Source organism: Halyomorpha halys, unplaced genomic scaffold (genome assembly GCF_000696795.3).
Source record: "Halyomorpha halys isolate HHAL.00 unplaced genomic scaffold, Hhal_1.1 Scaffold205.1, whole genome shotgun sequence".
In the NCBI taxonomy this organism is placed as follows: domain Eukaryota; kingdom Metazoa; phylum Arthropoda; class Insecta; order Hemiptera; family Pentatomidae; genus Halyomorpha; species Halyomorpha halys.
Window position 1 is genome coordinate 335,165 of NW_027110335.1, and position 19,627 is coordinate 354,791.

The following is a 19,627-nucleotide window of genomic DNA, read 5'->3' on the forward strand; positions in this document are numbered from 1 at the left end:
TTTTAGTATGTATGTGATCATTTATCAATATTACCTATTGCCCACAACTGTGTGGCAGATTGTAATATCTATCAATAAATAAATCTCTTCTTCTCTCAAAAAAAAAAAAAAAAATTATTATTATATACTTTTATAGGCTTGTTTGTTGTTAGATTAAAAATATCGTCTGATTAGACTAAAATAAGTATGCTGTGTGACTACGAACCCAATGAACTTGGGCAGCACAACTTTATATTTATATTTTAATAAATTTTTCCCCTTTATATTTCATTTTTAAAGAAAAAATGATGGATGCAACTGTTTTTTAGATATAATCAGTAATAAAAATGCATTTCTTAGCTTTTATGATATAACCATGCTTTATGCATTCAAAACGTTCAGAATAGTGTATAATATAATTTCTATTCATCCATTTATTAGATCATTAGTTGCATTTCGAGTTGGTTACATTATTCCAGTAGTCAGGTGTACCAAATCTGGCTCGCAAAGTTCTAATAAGGCAATGCCTTGGCCTAATCTCGAGAGCAAGATTACTAACTTTGCTACAATATTGTATTGCTCTTGTTTCTGCAAGGTAATTTCCAGAGATTACCTTAACTAGAAATATACCCGCTAACTATTCTCCTTTCATCTTTCTAATTTCTCATTATGTGATTAGCTAGTGGCCATATTGTTTAAGTATTATTATTATTCTTCATTACTAGTATTTTCCTGAAATCAGAATGTGACCGATAAAAAATATATTTTCTTTGAAACGTTTGGACCAGATTAGTTTTCTCCTTTTCAACCCGATACTGATTACAAGTAACCTTTATTAAAAAAATATTCTGTAAACAAAAGTGTAATTAACGAATTCTAATTAACGTATTCCTATCTCTAGGTTCATGTCCGACTGTGGCAGACCATTATTTATTCTGTTATATTAGTCGTGAAGCTCTCTTGGGACACATCCAACCAAAGTGCTCTTAATTAGCGGGGAAAACCTGACGGTTGAGTGTGGTCCTGACCACACCACTTCCTTGCACAACCGTAGATCAAGAAAGAGTACTTCTTTATTAGGTACTGAACACATGCATTGAAGGGAATAGGTTTTTTAATTCATATAAATCCATGTAAATTTGAATAAATTGTTACGTCTCGGTGCTTTTAGAATCAAATTTAATAATAATAAATATAATGATAAACTATTTATTAATTTTGCGACACGTCGCTATTGAATTACATTACATGAATAGTAGATGGGTTTTAGAGTCTTAGATCAGAAAAAATAAGAAGAGAATAAAATAAACATTTGAAAGATTAAGTCTTGTACAAATTTCATAACACTAAAGATAGAGTTACAATACCTGAGTCTAATGCTCCATTACAAAAACAATAAATAAAAGATAAAACAGACTGGATAATACAAAACTATTAAGGTGATATGCTTTACTCCACTACATTAAACTTAATAATAAACTGAATTATCTTAAAACAACCGTAAAATAATATTAATACAGCTACTAATTCCATATTAATTACATCCTAGATATATCGACGCCTTATATATGGCGTTTTCGGCCATTTCTTCTTTAGTTAAGAATCAAATTCTTTAATAGTCCATTTTAAACATTTTATAATATTATTAACAATCTGAGATTGTTGATTATTTCACATAAACAATAATAAACGTACTTCAGCTTATTTTGAAAATTACGAATTTAAATCCTGTCATACTACTTCAACATCGGTGATTTGAAAGATCACTTTTTATACCGAAATTTACCGAGTAATTATAAATTGCTATAAATTGCCACGTTCAAGTTGGCATCTCAGATACATCTAGTTAAATAATTAAACAAATATTTAAAAAAATGGTCAATGATGTCAGTCAGTAGTTCTTTGGCCTCAAATCCACACAACATCTTTGATATGTCGAGGCCTTATGTATGTAACTTCAGTTTTTAACGACTTTTCTTTTTTGCGCGAAACTGTTCACACATCCATCACCAATTTGGTAGGAACCGAGGTTCCTCATTTATATATATATTTTTTTTTTTCAAAAATTTCTATTTTTTCGTTGTTATAAAAATTCATATTTAAGGGTTTCTCGAGGTAGGAGTAAGGGATATAAATTTCGCTCCAGCCAAGAATACAGTTTTTAAGATAACAGTTTTTTTTATTATAGCCCTTATATCCAAAATTTTTATTAGACTTTATTTCCTTAATATCCGAAATTTTTAATCGTCTTATTGTCTTAATCTTCGAATTTTGTCTTCTTTGCCGAATTTAAATGTATAACTATTAAAAAATGGGAAATTGTGGTAAAATTTTATTAAATTTTTTGGTACTGTTTTGAGTGATTCAAAAATTCGAAAAGTTCATCTACAGTCTGATTGTTATCCGGCAAAATTGAATGGAGATCTGTTGGTAGTTCATACGAAGTATGGTTGGCATTCGGTTAAGAGGTGATTTACCTTAAGGCGTGTTCCGCAAGTCAGGCATACAGGTGGATAATCGCGGGCCATAAGATAACTGACCTAGCGTATGACCTAATCGAAGGCTCGTCAAAATCACCTCCTCTCTGCGCACATTTCTAGTGGATGATATCCAAGGAGAAACATCACTTCTAATAAATTTCTCGTAATTTATTGCTAGTAACATTTGCCCACATTCGATGCCATTTCAATTTAATTCTGTGCTTAGTGAAGGAAATGACATATAACAATTTTGACATACAACAGTTTTAAGAGAAGATAACGAGATCCTTGTGGAATCTGTTTCTATGTTCCTATTTCTCTTTTTTTTCTTCTTTAGTTATTTATAAAGTTCTTTAATATATTTCACGTTTCCATTGATTATTATTGCTAACAATGAGACCTGTTTATTTTAATTTTAAATAAACAAATTTAATAGTATGAAAATAGTTAACTGTTTATTTTCCGACGTTTTGCACCACTTTGTATTTATTTACCTGTATAAGAGAAGTCTGTAAAGCTATTATCTTGAAATAAATAGTTGTTAACTTCTTTGTTCTTTTGACCGAATTCTGACCATCTTCTTCATATTTGAAATTATACGGTCAATTATTTATTTATATATATATATATTTTTTTTTTTTTAAATCCGCATTTAAACCTGGTCAGATTTTTGCAATGGGTTAACAACTATTTGATATTAAAAAGCATTTAACCGGTCATCGACATACTTTTTGTTTTTGATCCAGGCTGTTTAGACGCAGAGACCATATTGCGGGATTTGTACAAAACGTGTATTTCCATCGAAAACTGGTATTCGAAATTTTACACGATCGCAGTACTTCCTATGTATTCCATCTCGTTACTATATATCACATATATTCGTTAGTGTAAATAAAAAAATATATATTTTTAATTTTTGTTGTGAATTTAAGCCTATAAATAAAACCCAATGTACTAAAGGTCGCGGACCCTGACAGTGACTAAACTGTAAAGGGTTTATTAGCATATGTAGATGCCCCTCAGCGTTTGATGGTAGGAGAGACTTAGCAGCTAAGGTAAATCTATTTAGTTTTAAGGGAAGGGGGCCCGGGGAGGGGGCTACAATATGGATAAGACGGGGGGCACATCGGCAGCTCCTTTAGTGCACTCCTCTCGGCGGGAATTGCCTTGCTAATTTATGCCCTCCACCGCCCCCCCTCTGTACCTCCCTGTCTAGCCTCAATCGCCATTAACCTCCACAAAGGCTACCATTTGCGAGGCCTAACTAGCCCAAATGAATATTTAGTTCCAATATCGAGGCTAGAAAAATGTAAATATTTCTCACTATGATGAATTACTAGCAGTAATTTGAAAAAAATAATAATAATAACTTTTGATAAGTAGAATTATTCCATGTAAATCTTCATTATTCAATCTGTGGCTAAGGCTATAAAATATTTTCCACTTATTTTTAAAAGAAAAAAAAAAAAACCTTTATTTTATCTTCAGAGCAACGTTTTGGACAACCCATCCATTATCTACAAATTATTTAATTAGAAGAAGTTAGATCTTTATCAACCTTTATTACATTCAATTTTAAATTTACATCATTTATAAATTCACATTCAATTAACTTAGTGCACATTCATAAAAATCACTATATGAATTGAAAAATGCTTATTATTTTTATATGTTTATGTATTAACCTTGATTACTTGATGTCTTACAACCTACTTTTAGGTTTATCCTGATTATTAAACTTTTCATAACTTTAGTTAATTTTTATTTTTAAAAATTAACAATTATAGAAAGACCTAATTTATTGATTATTATTGCGATTTTACCGATCGCAATATAAAATTCGCATTTAACTAAGAACAAAAAAGGAAGACAATTAAACGGTCAAGGATAAAAAAAAATCCAATATAATATTTAAGAGTTATTTAAGTGATCAAATATTTTTCATTTAGTTATTATTATTTTTTTAAATAAATTTAGATTACTGAAGTACAAAACCTTCGAATACTTTCTTCGTATTTATTAAAATTTAAAAAAGTGTCTATGTTTTAATAAAATAAATAATAGCATGAAGCATACAAATATATAACATCTTTATATGTTTTATATAATTGATATTACCAAATATAAATGATGTACACAATACCTGCTGTTTGGGTTTTAGTCGGTTGATATACAATTGTAATTTCTAATTATAAATGGAGTTTGATATCGTTTTCAATATGAACTATCGTTCATAAGAACAAAAAAAAGTTTTGTTCCAAAATAAAAGATCTCTTTCGTTTTAAGATGGAGCCACCTCTTGGTGCTATCAGAAGGAGGCTACCGAGAAAAACTGTCGGAAGTGACGTCATAGATCGATGGTTGGGACCCCAAATGGCCAAGGGGCAAAAGGGGGTAATTACCTGGCCAGGGGCGGAGGGGGGCTCACGGATTAGATTGTTTTAGCATCCACTTCCAGGGGCGAGCGGAAGTGTCCCGCCGTCGATAGGACAGGCTAGGAGGTTCCAGTAGTCAGGCAATATCAACTACTTGCATAGAAATCTGTCATGAAAATAACGTTACGACTATTCATTTTAACTTCGTAAGTTTTACCATCAGTCGTCATTTGAGGAATACTGATTTTTTTTTAACTTACAGCAGTCAAAAATATTTTTACTTCGTGGAACTCTTGGCCCCATAACTTGACTAGTTTACGTTTTTACCAGTTAATGTAATGTGTATTGTGACACATGTGTAATTTGAAAAATTAATTAACTGCAGCAGTACTATGAAATCAAACTAATGTTTTATCAATGATGATACTAGTTTTGAGTTATTTGGAGAGGAATTCGAAGGTTTAGTGGAGCCCCAAAGCTCAACTCAGTATGTCCAGATTGGCCTTATTATAGTTTTGTAGATCAATCTATTGTAATGAATTGAATGTTTAGACCGCTTGTCTGGTAAATGATGTAATAGTCGGAATCGACATGTAGTTTCCTTTATTTTCAGTTTTGTGTGAAGAAGCCAAGTTAAGCGTTAGTCCAGATGTAGTCCAAGGTAGCTGATCTGTTCTATGGGAGTAAGACCAACATTATTAAAGTGTATTGTAGGGCTGCCAGGTGGTTTACGATGAAGAGTAAAGGTGGTTCGTTGGGATTTATTTTTATCCCCAATTTCGGCACCAGTCTTTGAGGGTTGAGATATGGGATTGGAGAGTTTGGGATGCCATCAAAGGGTTATTATTATTACTGTTACCACACATGTGTCATCAGTATACGGGGTGAGAATAGTGTTAGGAGGTCAGTTGTATAGACTGTGTAGTGGATGGGACCAAGGATACTATTTTGAGGAACACCAGCGGTCTGAGAGTAGAGGGATGAATAGGAACCATTGTGATTTACTTTGAATAATCCATCAGTGAGAAAGAAACGGATGATGAGAAAGTTTGTAGGAGGAAGGAATTTGCATAGTTTTTAAAGCAGTCTCGGGTGCCAGACTCGATCAAAAGCCAGTTCAATATCGAAAGACACTCTCGTGCAGTGCATTATAAATTTTAAATTACTATTTCCATGACATTAAAAAAAACAAAAAATGATCATCAAATTTTGTATACCAACCATGTTATTAATTTGGATAGCAATTAATGCGATGTGTGACCTCTCACTGCACAAGGGAAAAAAACATCCCTCATGTGAGTTATAATAGGAAAATATTTACATTGGGTTCTATTGCTTTTTGCCGTATTACTTCAAATATTTCAGCTCTTATAGCTCTTTAAGTAATATTATTATTTCATTTTGCTTTTGAGGTATCAACTACTAGTGAATATACAGTAACAAAAATATTAACAAAGAGACGCAGGTCTTGTGGACAATTAGAAACTGAAAAATGTTTCAAAAAACTTTTATTTTTTTAAATTTATTTATTTAATGTGATTTACAACTGTACAAATAATAAATGCAATAAGTAAATATGTTTTATGTTTCATTTAGACTTGAAAATGTTGGGAAGGAACCACCCATTGGTGGCACTTTAAGCATTAATTTAAATTAGAATGTCCCTTGGCCATCTTCTTTTCAGACGCCTCGTAGGATGATCAGGGATTGTTAAGGATGAGATATTAAGAATTAATGGGTTAGGATGGGTAAGGAGTTTGCAATGAAAAGACGCATATCTGTTTTGGGTCAAATCTGCAACGAATGGGATGTTAAGGTCTTTGTGGATGAGTTTATTTGTAACGTAATAAGGAGCATCAAGGATTTTACGTAGGGTTTTGGATTGTATTTAATAAATTTAAATTCTCTTTATTAAGACAGACTCTAATACTTCTTTATCCAAAAATGTTTACTTATTAACCATTCCACAAATAAATGTAATGTAAGAAATATATTTTCCCCTGTCACTCTAAAGAATGATGTGTCATAAAGTGTTTACTATACATAATAAATATATATAGCTAAATTAGTGCTAATTACTATAGTGTGATTGGAGGAGGTGTGTATGTGATGTGGCAGGTGCGGAGAAGCACCCGATCCAACCAGTTCTTCAGATCCGCCACCACGGCAGCCATCATAGAGGCCTTCGTCCGACCCAGTCTGTCGGACCCCCTCTACGACCCTGAAGGTAACCAGCAGTATATGCTGTAGCATGGCTTAGTAGTCTCTTGCGTAGTTGTAGTATTTTGTACTTTGTACTCATAATTTTAATGATATGATTGTAGAAGAAATGATAAAGTAATTCTTCATTAAAAGAAAAAAAATGATAAAGCTAGTTCTGGATTTTCTTCTTAGCTAGATTCTGAAAAAATATATATTGGAGAGACATCCTAAAAACTGGAAACAAGGGTCATGCATCATGTCCCAAACTGTATAAATATAAAAAATATAAATTGCACCACACTGGCTAATAGCTTAACGTTAAACCATAAATATAACTTCAAAAATCCCACAATCATAGACATGACACAAAAACACTAAAAGTAGAAGGTTTTTGGAAGCAATCCATATAACTAAAAAATATTAAAGACACGGTAAACTATAAAACCGACATTTAAATACTCATTATGCCGATATAATAAATATATTAGCCATAAAAATATAAATAATATGTGAGAATAAAATTGTCCAAACATAAAAAATCATATTTTTTAACTTAAATTGCACAAAAGATTAAAATTGGACATATCAATAGGGAGGTAATAAAACAACATAGTGGGCATATTGATATGGTCCAAAGAGGTAATGTCTATAGATATAGATAGCATTCGTTTGTGCTACAGAGATAAATGAATGTACCACCAGTGAAAGACAATAATTTAAATTATGTAATTATAAACCAATTTTAAACTATAAGTATATAGAAGTCATGATTTCAAGATGGAAGATCATATAACATAGATAAAAATTATTGATAGTATTAACTTAATTTTAGGATTGCAATGGTAATGAGTGTGGGATAATTGTCCCGAAGCGTTGTACAAGCAAAATATAGAATAAGTTATATTCTACTTGAAAGTTTTTTTTTTTCACATAAACAATCCATTTTATAGTGGATGAGATTGAGGATGTAGTGTCATCTCGGTAATCCGAAGTGGCATTAAAAAAAAATTACTTTTTTTTAAAGAATAACAGCAAGCAATAACATTTTTGTTTTTAAACATAAGTAAACATATATAAAGGACATTTTTAACTTCCCTATAGGGAATATCTATTGGCAATTTATTGATACCATGAAAATCGAAAGTGGAAATTTTTACACAGTTCTGTTATCGGGTAATGTAATTCCTATGAAAGTATTCATATTTTATTTTATTGGGATTAGAAATGCATAATATCTATTGTTTAAATCATTTGATTCTGTAAAACTAATTTAATTAAAATATGCGTAATACAAATTTTGTGGTGAACTCATTTATATTTTATCACGTTTTAAATAAATCCAATAAATAAATGAACAATATGATAATTGTAACAAATTAAATCGTCACATAACATTAATTGGCATAAAAAAGAAAAACAAAGTGTAGCCGCCCGGAATAGGGCTAGTGGCCAGCGATGTTATAGAACTCATATCACCTGTCGAAAAAAAACCAACTTCTTTAACAAAAGATTAATATTATAAAACTTCAAACTATATAAAAATTGTAAAAAATAAATTCATACTGTTGATTTTCAATTTGTCTCAATACTTTCTTTAATTATATTCAAACTCTACAGTAATCCGAACACACCTCTGCAGAAATTAGTTCGAAATACAGTTCATAGATATAAGAATCTATAGATACAATTCACGCTCCGTTAATTTATCATAATATAGTGTTTTCAGCAGATCCTCAAAGGGCTACCGGTAATTATAATAATAATCTTTCGAAGGATTATTTTCAAACTCTATAATTTTCAACAATATCTGAAATCCTGGAAGGTCCCGAAATAGACAGGACGTCCTAGAGCGGCGGTCGGGCGTGCCTAACTGGTGATTACCTATTTAAATCAGAGGAAGGGCTTAGGGCGGAGGGGACACAATGGGTTCAGACAATTGTTGGAGATGATCCGATTGGTCCGGGATCAGTCTCATTGTGTCGTCGTCACAAAGAGGGACAATTAATAGTCATCCCAATATCTCATCCTCTCCCTTCACCAAATATTCCATAAATCGGCACCCACTGTCTTCCAAGCGCCTCTGATATCGTTACTATTGAATCGTATGCCGATCCGTTAATGTAAACCACAATCGGACAGGTAGTAATTATATGGATTGTTCCAACAAAGGTACAAAGATTTAACAGAATTGGATGTGTCTTCCTAAAATGCTGATGAATCTCTATAATTAGGCATCGTGTTGGGAGTTTAATTTTCATTAACAATAATTCTTACTAGGTTTAATGATAATACAATTTTATACACAAAGGAGATGGGAAATTTTAATGTTTAAATAAAATTTTCTTCCATAGGATTGGTGTGATGGAATAAAAAAAAAAGAAAAATGTAAAAATTACAATTTTTGTTTTCACGAATTTTTTTAAATATAATATTCAGTAGACAAGTGTTGTAATTTCCAAGGATATTGTCGTTTTCAGTTTCAGCCACTGGAATCCATGGTTTTGTGAATTCCATTGTAATTAAAAAACTTATCTGCCATTACAAAGAATTTGTTTTAAAAAATGGTGCCTAAATAAATTTCTAAAAAAATAATTATTTTTCTCTCTATCTCATATATATATATATAATCCACTATCTACTCATCAGTATATATATAGTTGCCGTACAGTGTGCCTACTAATGATAATATAAATACAATTTTTTCAATAATATATTGATGTAATAAAATAGTACGTTATTCAAGTTGATAATATTGGCTCACAAAGCAGATTTCCTTATATTTAACCTAAAAGTAATACGGTGGAGCTGAGAATGGCGCGGGGACGTATGGGAGGACACAGACGTTGGATACGGTGACCGGCACAGTTAGACAAGTGTCATCCCAGAGGCGGCAATATCTGGAGATTCCAGACGCTCCCACAAAGGGGCACGTTCCCCCTCCTGGAATTCTTGATTAAAATTCCACTTCTCCATGATTAATGTGCGGCTCCAGCGGTTGCTCCATCAATCCGCTCCGGCGTTTTATTAGCTCCGTTGCATTTGGCCGCATCAGAGCCCTCTTCCGGTGACTTCCTCAACATATGAGGTCAGTAATGACGATGCGTCAGGAAGGGATGAATTATGGGAAAGGTCCTTAAGGATATTAGCTTTAACGAATAATATTTTTATATAACAGAAACTAGTGAATAACATATTTTAGTGGCTATCCGCATAACAACTCTTAGAAAAATTAAAGTTTGTACATACAGATACTGACTTGTATGTAAAATTGACTTGCACTTTAGACTTAAAAGCTTAAGGTTAGATTTCATTTCAGTATTTTCCATGTGTAGATTCCATATTCTTTCTGGAAAGCTTTTAGTTATAGATTTTATCAAAACAACACAAATTAACATTCGTTTTAACAACTAGTAAAAGGGCCAATACGTATCTATTATCAACCTTTTAAACGTTAAAAAATTATCTAAAATAGCTAGTATGCTTGACTAGTTATTTATTTACTACGGACCATTAAAAATGCATACATATATATATTTTTTAACATCCCAAGTTTATTTAAATACCATCTATAATATGTAGAGATTTTATTCTAAGACTAAATCTATGTATATACAATATAAACATGGCCGGGGTACAATAACATGGAGGGACCGCTCCACTAGTGGGCGTATACGATTTTTTTGAGATAATGATCAACTGTCTCTACTTTTTTTTTTGGTCTAGTTGTTCAGCGTGGGAGTGGGCAGAACTGTGGTAAGACACTGTTCTTCTAACTCCAAGGGCCCGGGTTCAAATCCGGCTGTAACAGATAATTATTTTCTGTTTTAATGTATTCTTGAGTCAACACTTGTGGGTTCAGGAGCCCTCCAGTGTCCACTCAGCTTCATTATATGGGTACTCTTAATTGGTAAAAATCAAGCGGTCGAGCGTGATTCTGACCAAATCACCTCCTTTCACAACCATTTTTCTAGCTACAGTACTTGCGTACAAAGTACTGCTATCATCAGCTTGCCTCTTACCTCTCGAGATAAATTTATAGCAGTTCAATATCCACGTAAATTATAATTCTTTTATATTTCTTACTTTATTTTAAACGTCCTGGCGCCGAAAAAAATAGTTATGATTTATCTTACGTAAATATTATTACTTATAGCCAATCAGCATTTCACCGATTCAGGCTTCATAGGTACAGAAAATATTATTACATTAATACAGGCCAAATATAGCATATCTCATATCAGTAGAAAAATCCAACAACTGAAACAGTACATAACTGTAATAAGGTCAATGTAGATGAGAGTGTGGAGGGTCACCTTAGTAACCACATGGCAGCAGTGGCGCAGGTCCCAAGGAATGAAAACTCTAACCTCCCACTCTGGTTATCATAGGTTACCTCATGGATAATATCTCTTACCTCCTCCTATATAATCCTGGTCACATTAGCTTGTTTAGAAATGTTGATAACCTTAGCTGATTAACTATACAAACGATTAGCCCATGTTGCCTCTCTACTCCGCCAGTATATTGTGAATAAAAGACAAGTTGGCAATGCCAGAAGCCTCTATTTTATGCAATAGGTCATAAAGCAAAATATCTCATAAATCTAGGAATGCATTAGAAGGAGAAATATGTCCCGAATTCCTCCTGCGATAAAATGACTTCCATCACAAGGATTAAGAGAGATGGCCAGGCGTCCTCACTGGAGAATCTATGAGTGTGAATTAGTGGAAACCACAAGATAGACGAAAATATTCCGGAAGGATATAGTTATAAAGGATACCGAAAGACGAGAGGTGACTAAAAACGCAAAAGGAACTAGCATGATACAGGATTTTTCCACAGTCATAATACGAGCAGAAGCGACCTGCGCCCTCCAGACTACTTGATCTAACAGGATTTGCCTTAATTTAAAATTGAGTAGCCTAATAAAACATTTTCTGATATTTTTGAAAAAACACTTAACTATGCAATGAATATATTAGCTCTCTCTGCTATCATTTAATGAGGACATTATGCAGGAGAGGACGGCCCTAACAAGTAAGCGGTTATCGGAAACATGCGAAGTCGAGGATGGGTCGTGGTGTTCACGGCATCCAGAGATTAGCCGGGAGTAATGTTTTGTTTATAGCCGGCTAATTCCCAAGCAAGATAGCCGCTTCAAAATTACATCGGCTATTACGGAGGACCAGATGGACGTATAGCCAACCAGCAATGAATGAATTATGTCCTTAACATTTATTGCTTTGAAGCATGTTCAGCTTCGCATCTAGATAGCGCTACAGCGGCAATTAGTAAAGGGAACATATTTGGAGGGAGAAATAATTTTGTGTATTAATCGGCTATCTGATGGAAACTTTATAGATATGGTTCCTACGTGCTCCACGGGGCAGATTGTTAGCACAGAGTTTAATGTCATAATTAATTTCCTCTTACATTGTACTGGCTGTATAAATCTATGTTTAACATAGCAACGATTTTAAACAATCTATATTTTCAAAACATTTGTCTGAAAATGAGATACCTCGTACGGTCGAAGCAATATTTATACCATTTAAAAAATTCTATAGGCATCTTGAAAGAGATTTTGATGTAAGAAAAAAATAAATATGTGTCACAGAAAAGGATGTCTCTGGAAGAAAATCTTCATTTTTTTATTACATAATAAAAATCGTACTTACAAGTTTTCATAATATAAGGGATAATACTTTAAGGCTGAGGAAAATGAATTGAATAGCATTATTTTTTTCAACAGTTCTAATATCTTTTTTATAACTGTAATAAGGTGTTCCTTTGACTATTTATTTTTCTTTACTTATGTTGATACAGAATTGTATTTATTTCGTTTCTAATTATTAATGATCTTTAAACATTTAATTTATTATTTATTTTTAAGTTTAGTTCACTATCCATTTAATAAAAATTAAATTATTTATTACATATATTGATTTGGGACCAACCAAAATTAAAGTGAGAAAGTCAGATAAATCGAAATAGAATATATAAAAAAAAAAATATTATTAGGACATCATACTCCTTATCTTTCATTTTGTCCTTTTATTTAATAATTACCATGATAATAATTTCAGAGTTCACCAAAAATCAGGAACGTAAAAAAAAATTATTTTTCATTTTTTGAACACTTAATAATCCATCGATACATTGATGTATCAAATATTGTTTAAATTCAATGTTTTTTTAACACTAAATTTCACTACTTTTAAGTTATTATAAAAGTATTGGGGTGTTGCTTTTTCAGAATTTTAGGATTCTTATATTGTTATATTATTACTCTGAGTGTACCCAGCGGGGAGTGCTGCCCCCCCCCTTCCACTAACCCTACAAGTAAGAAAAATTATTAATTTAAAATAATTTAATTTTTTTAAAAATCAAATAATTGTTATAGCTAATAACTCATTGATATAATTGTATATAATTTCCTTAGAATTTTGGTTTCATTTATCTTTTCGATGCTGAAATGTTGCAACCTGAACGATCATAGTTTTCGCCCCTCTCCCACTTTTGGTTCTGGGTTCGCCCTTGGTCTGAGTGATTTTCGAAATACATAGTCAGTAGTTTATTAGCAATTTTTTTATTTTATTTAGGTATTATAATACCAAACTCCTTTTTTTTCTAAGTTGCTGTAGCTGAAAATGAAATGGTTGAAGTAGAAAATTCTAATATTTTTCTTTAATTTATTTTGTTTATGTAAACAAATCTAAATTTAATTCTGAATTTTACAAAAACTAAACTGCACTTTTTTCTTTTAAACATTTTCGTCATGAAATATTATTTCGAACTGAATCAAATCGATTGATTTCAAGCTTTTTCTTCTAAAAAAAATAGATTTTCTTAATTTTTGACTTTTAAAATTATTTTCGAAAATCGTATAATATGGCTACAATCATTGTTTTCAAATAACTGAACTAATTATTTTTATTTATTTTTTGGGAGATTTTGAATAAAGTCCTTAATACATTGGATACATGATTTTTAATGGATGATTCACCTCACAAAGATTTATCTAGAAATCATTATTTATTATTGTAATCCAAAAGCAATTATTGAACCTTTCACCTTAATTGTTTGTCGTGTAATATTCTGTGTAAATATATTTGTAATATACAGTATAATTGTGAAGTTTGAAAGTAGACTTGAACAAAGTGGTAAAGAATAATAAGAATCATACACATATAAATAATTGGAACAAAATTTGATCTCAACTGACATGCAGCATGAAAGTTATTGGAGTTTTACAATATCAATTAAGCAGAATAAATAACAAAGGACGAATATATTAACAGGATAAACGGTTTCGGGTAAATCGACATGAACAACTGACATGCAATTCAAATGACGTACTGACAAAGCGGGAGCACTCAATGTATATCCAGTCTCATCTCATGAAGGATTAACTCACAAATATCAATCAGATAATTTTAGATATCACTATGGGATTCTCATCTGTTTTATGGTATAGAAAGAATGTATCCAGAAATATCGAAGTAAATATATTTATTTATTTTGAAATATGGTAGATGTAGCGATGTGTTTATATTTCAATCAAGCTGGAAAAAAATAAGATACTCTCCTCTAACACTTAATTGAATGTCTGTTTCCGTAAAAACAATAAATGTTTTAAAAAACAAATATAAAATATATTAAGCACTATAAATTGTTGATAGGAATATAGGTTTTGATAATAATATAACAATATGTATTGTATGAAGGAACGCGATGGCCATGCGTGTTGGGTCGTGGTCTGGGATCTGCGTTCGGTTCGGTTCCTATCCTTGGATGTTAATTTTTATTTTTCGGTGGTACTCCCAACTTGGTTAGTACGCTGTGGAGATTTCAATGAAGCCGCCAAGGGTTGGTAAAAAGGACCACTATGCCCGCTTTCCGGACTGATTCCCCTCACCAAATACCAATACCGATGTATTATGTATTTTAAAAATATGTTGAAAATTTAAATTGAAGCAATAAGAGTATAAATAGACATAAAAGCCAAATTCAGGCTCCAAAAATTGAGGTACTTATATACATACTTATTGGATGGTGGGGGAAACCCGAAGGCACACAATCATGAATAATACAATAAGAAGAAACCTTCGAGTAAAACCAGCAGAATGTATTATAGAAGAAAATGGAATACGGGGGTTTTATTATGCATATGGAATAATTATGGAAAGAAAGACCGAAATAATATGTGAAACAAGAGTCGATGGAAGGATAAGAGGAAGGCTGAGAAATACTTGGGATAGTACAGTTATAAATCCATTTGGCAAGAGAGGAATTGACTGGTATAGGCGCAGTAAACTGCTAAAGGACCAAAGTCCAACTCTATTAGAAAGCTGCTCTGCGGTAAAGTGGAAGGATTAAGAAGAAAACGAAGCAGGAAAACAAGAAGAAGAAGAGTATAAATATTTGTAAGTAGATGACTACTTTATTATAGTTTAAGAAACTTATTAAAAGCAACTATTGTGATATTGATTGATAAATATATTTGTTTTTAAAGATATTCGATTTCGACAATTTACTTGATATAGGAAGAATAAAATAATTGAATTGAATAACTTGGACTAATCAATTGGAAGGTATGATAATAGAAACTTAGTATTATATTGTGAGTGATTTGTAAATAATAATAATAATATGTATCTTTATAGGGAATTTAGAAAATTAAATTTAGGTGTGTCCTTGGGAAATAATGGGCTGAGGACCGAAACGTCTGAGCAAAATAAACGAAATGAAAGATAAGGGTTAAAATATATTTATATATTTATTTAAGTTACCAACATTTAAATAGACAATTAACACACAATATGTATTATCTCTATATATCTCCCTATTACGAGAATATAATAGGTGACCACCAAGGGTTCAGAAGAGGATAGACCAAGTCATACCTTCGTCCTACAGCAAATATTCGAAAAACTATGAGAAACAGAGCTAGAATGTGCACGCCTTATTTGTCAATGTTATAGCAACCAATGATTCCTTAGACAGAAACTGTCTTTGAAAGATCATGATTCAGACATCTTACAACTTCCTGGGTATTCCCAGCCCCAGGAAGTTGTAAGACTGACAAAAGCGTGTACGAATGATCCTAAATGCATAATTCAATTAAAAGCAGAAATATCTGGAGTCTTTGAAGTCATAACTTGTCTGAGACCCTAGAAAAAGTGCTTATAAGAACAACGCGAAATAGTGGGGTGCACGTAGTAATGAACCATAAAGTCCTGGCGTACGCGGACGACATTGTGGTACTAAGAAGTAACCAGAATGACATGGAAAGACTTGGAAAGACTTGTAAAGACTCCAGTAAGAGAAGTAGACGAAGTCGGCTTGTAAATAAATGAAGATAAAACAGAATCTATAATTGGTGTGCGTTGACGGCAAATCGTTTCCGAAAGTAGATAGTTTCAAATACCTCGGCTCCACAATAACATCAATAAATGATCAATGGACTGAGAAAGACCAGCGTATAACATTGTGCCATCAGAGCCTTCTTTTCTGTGTCAAGAATAATGAAATCCAAAAAAATCTGAAACTAAAGATGTACAATGCCATGATAAAGCCAGCTCTGGTATACACCATAATAGTCGCCATTTAGGAGTTCGTCTGATTTCGTTATCAGGACCTATCTGCGTGGGTTATGTTGTGCCTAATCATCTCATTTTACTTGTGATTAATGGTAATTAGCTACTGAATCCGGTGAATTCAATTATAGTATTCAATTTAATTAAGGCAAGACAATTGGATACGTAGATTTGAATCAGTATAGACGTTGGCCCACCAACTTTTGACCACTTTTTAAAGTTGGCCATTCGAGCTGTGTCTATCACTTCGTAACAAAAGACCTGCTAGTATCAAGACATATCTCATCTGACCTATCGGAGTAGCAGACAGTATATTGTTTTAAATAGTAATTAATTTCGTTGTTCGTTTAATTTATCATAATTTATAGTCTTTTATTTTGACTTATATTCATTATTTTATTTTGAAAATTTTGTTTTATTATATTTTGATGTGTTATATTGTTGGCTCCGCCAAATAAATGTTTGTCTGAGCTAGGTTTTTTTTTGTTCTTTAAAGCTTTCTTTCAAAAAGATGTCAATTTGTGATAGCTTTAGCTATAGCTTTGACTACGAAATTAAAATAAAAGAGGACAGACCAATGGATGAATAATGGCAATTCTCTGAACATTCTAATTTTGTCTAGTTATCGTAATATATCTGTTTCATTAATTATGTAGTTTTGAAAATAAGGAATTCTTTGACTCTACTGCTGGTACTACATTAACCGAAGGAAAGCCAACTCTTCTTGTCGCTAACAGAATATGACTGATAAGCTTATAAATCCTTACAGAAATAGGCTTCATTTTTATTTTTATAAAGTAGACATTTAAGCTCTCCTCCCTCGGGCTAATGGCCATAAATCAGTGTTCGTAAACGAACAACAGTGTGATTCATCTCGGGACAGCCATTATTCAGCGGGGCAGGGGACAGTGAGGAGTCCCGGGCATCGACTCAGTCACTGCGGAGCCCGCGGGCCTGTCTTCGTGTCTAACTTTAAAGGGAAAGATGGTTGAGGAGGTGATGATCATAATATAGTGTTTGTATACATTTTTTTTTTACCCCACTCAGGAAGGAAAATTTCAAAAGTGATCACTTCACCTACAAAGGACGGTAGTAAAACACTATTAGGAACGATTAATAGCTATCAGGAATATTTTTTATGTGGTGTAAATAGTTGACCGTAAATTAATATGAGAATATATCTGTAGATTGATACTAGTAGAAGATAAAATATAACACTGAACAGGTAAGAATTATACAAAATAAATGGTAAAAAAAAAAATTTAAAAACAGTTTTTAAAAAAGTACTTTTAATAATATTTCTCGTTGCAAAAGTTTAATTTTGTTTTCACAATCTAATCTTAATAATTTATTCAATAAAAAATTATTATAGAATCAATATTGAAAATACTAAAAGTGATTTTATGGAGTTTAACAGTTAATTCAAAACTTAATTAATTATTAGTTATATTAAAAAATATCCATTTTGTCTCAAAATGTTTATTTTATTGTTAATCCACCCCTACGTTTCGGCCATTCCAGTCATTCTCAAAGATAACTTATTTTTAATATTACAGCTACTATATTGTTGATAAAGTGAATGATAAGGTTGGAATAGAATGTATAAAAAGATTAATATTACAACTGTTTATGTTACATATTGATAGTATTCAACTACACCATCGTATAAATGTCGTTAAATAATTTAGCCACATCTGCACTAATACCTGTCCTCCTAGAAGGGATACTTGTCAACAAAGGGGACTCCTATATTTGTGAACCGCTCTGGTTTTGTGTATCAGAGCTTTTCACACCTTTGTGTACCACAGTTCTTCCCAACTAGTTAATGGGTACCACATGCCGACGGAGCAGAAGTCATTAAGGCAGGTAGAGAACTTTCTTAGACACGTCCGAAATTTCCCACCCCCTCTTGGGCCTGGGGGGAGGATGCTCACCTAGTGGGCGTTGTCACGCCTATGTCCAATGAGGAATAAGATTCAAAAAAGGTGAAACCTGTAAGGCGAGGTGGGATAAAAGGGGCAGGACAACTCGACCAGGAAAAAGAGTCTCATGCTCTACCGACTGAGCTAGCCGGGCTAAAAATAACGCAAATAAATATTACACAATACCACTCCTTATTATATTATATAGTTATTGGAAACAATATTATATAAATATAAAGTATTTAATTGGTAATTGGTAAACACAAAATAGGACCTTGGAAAGGAAATCCAATTATTATGATTGGTAGGACTCAATCTTAATTAATTAATTCACTTATTTTTGAATAATTGCCTTCAGCGATTATCCTGGCATTCCGACGTACAATATTATTCAATAGGTACATACATAGCAATATTCTATCTAAAATCTTTGGTTTTCTAATGGTATATGATAAGTCTATATTACTATTCTTATTTCCGAAAGTATTTTTCCGGTCTGGAACAATATTGTTCCTTTTATCTGCTTAAGTTATTCATCAATTCCTTTCATATTATAAATGTATTCATAGTTTACTGTAAGTAAAAAATAGTTAGAACATTCCATATGTAGATAAATGAAATAAAAAAATATTATTCAGGAATTTTTGGGAAAATTCCTTTTGATTAATATTTTGATTTCGTACATTAACATTTTGGTGCTCTTCACTCATCTTCAGCGTCAACAATCTGAAATCATTTTACCATCTTATAAAATAAATACCTATGTTTAAGCGTGTATATTGATTTTTTATTCATTTATTTGTTGAAATTGACACCTATACTGAAAAAATAAAATAAGTAAATGACCACAAGGATAATATTGGGGAGGGACCACTCAATGGTAGTACTTCAATCATTGTTTTAAATTAGAAGATACAGTGGCCATCTTCTTTTCAGATGCCTCGAAGTATTATCAGGGATTGTTAATGATAAGGGATTAAGAACCAATGGGTTTAAATAGGTTAAGATTTTAGAATAAATAGACATATATATCTACCAGGGCATTCAAAAAGTCCTGTCGTTTTTCGTTT

At 32.1% G+C, this 19,627-nt stretch overlaps 1 long non-coding RNA gene across 1 annotated transcript in view; it reads left to right on the forward strand.

Annotated features, from left to right (window-relative positions):
- LOC106679457 (uncharacterized) overlaps positions 1–19,627 on the forward strand; it is a 220,418-nt gene that overhangs the window by 11,858 nt on the left and 188,933 nt on the right. Inside the window, exon 2 of the long non-coding RNA XR_001342964.2 lies at positions 6,953–7,061. This is a non-coding gene — a long non-coding RNA (uncharacterized lncRNA). The remainder of the gene's footprint in view (positions 1–6,952; positions 7,062–19,627) is intronic.